The sequence below is a fragment of the Limulus polyphemus genome, unplaced genomic scaffold (assembly GCF_000517525.1).
Source record: "Limulus polyphemus unplaced genomic scaffold, Limulus_polyphemus-2.1.2 Scaffold5514, whole genome shotgun sequence".
Taxonomy (NCBI): Eukaryota; Metazoa; Arthropoda; class Merostomata; order Xiphosura; family Limulidae; genus Limulus; species Limulus polyphemus.
This window is the reverse complement of record NW_013671124.1, coordinates 48,845-49,891: the sequence shown is the minus strand read 5'-3', so window position 1 is coordinate 49,891 and position 1,047 is coordinate 48,845. Positions and strand designations below refer to the sequence as shown.

Here is a 1,047-nt window from a genome sequence, read left to right as displayed (position 1 = left end):
GAAAGTGACTGTGGAAATTATGTGTATTACAAAATTGTATCAAGAAAGAATAAACTAGTTTTAATTAAGAAAGAACTTGTATCGCTGAAGTTCCTTGGAAATAATTTATACCGGAAATTAACAAACAAGCAGATACGCAACAATAGTATTTGGTCATTTTCAGAACAACCGCTGGTTTTGGGTGTGAAAAATGAATGATTAATAAAATTACCATAAAGAAAAACAATCCCAACAAGATCTTGCAGTAGGTAGAACACCCAATTTTCTAATACAAGTCAATCTTTTGGGGTATATTTACGTAATTATTTATTCTATAATTAATCCAAGTTCCAACACTTTCTAATTTTTTAAACTATTTTCTCTGTAATACCATTTAATTTATAATTTAAGTAGTTAAATTCAGCATTGTCGTATTTCAAATATTTTAGCGACCAAATTGCAATTGTTATCTTTGTAATTCTGTTTTTCAAATCAAAAAGTTTTATTATTTTGGGAGATGCTGGTCACACCCAAAATACTTGGAACTTTGTAATCATAGTTTCGACGCATTGGTATTAATCAGGGTGAAGTGACCCTAAAAATATGAAATTACCTTTGTGAAGTAAAAGTAAGAAAAAAATCTAATTAAAACGCTTTTAAGAGAGATTAAGGTAAAATAACAAGTATCCTCCCTGAAATGACATTTTAGCCGAAAGCCTGTGTAAACAAAGTCCCTAAAATCTACTTTAATAAATTTGCCAAATGTATTTTTCATAAACATACATATATTTTGTTTTTTAAAAAAATGCACTAAATGCTTACGACAAAGCTATGAACGATCGTTGTGATAGTTAGTAACTTATGCAATCAGCCATGGCTTGTTACTTATTAATATTAGCTACGTTTTTCTTCCTAGTTTTGTATTTAGTTTTACGATAACGTGTACGAGATTAGTGACTTAGCATGCTGCGCGTTTAAGCACTGGATTCTAAGTAATGTATTCTACAGCCACGTCTGTAAGAATTTCTCATGATATCGTATTGTTACGTCTCCGTTTGTTAATTAATT

General features: G+C 29.8%; 1 protein-coding gene across 1 annotated transcript in view; it reads left to right on the top strand.

Annotated features, from left to right (window-relative positions):
* LOC106472673 (ankyrin repeat and death domain-containing protein 1A-like) overlaps positions 1–1,047 on the top strand; it is a 42,791-nt gene that overhangs the window by 5,732 nt on the left and 36,012 nt on the right. The window lies entirely within an intron of this gene.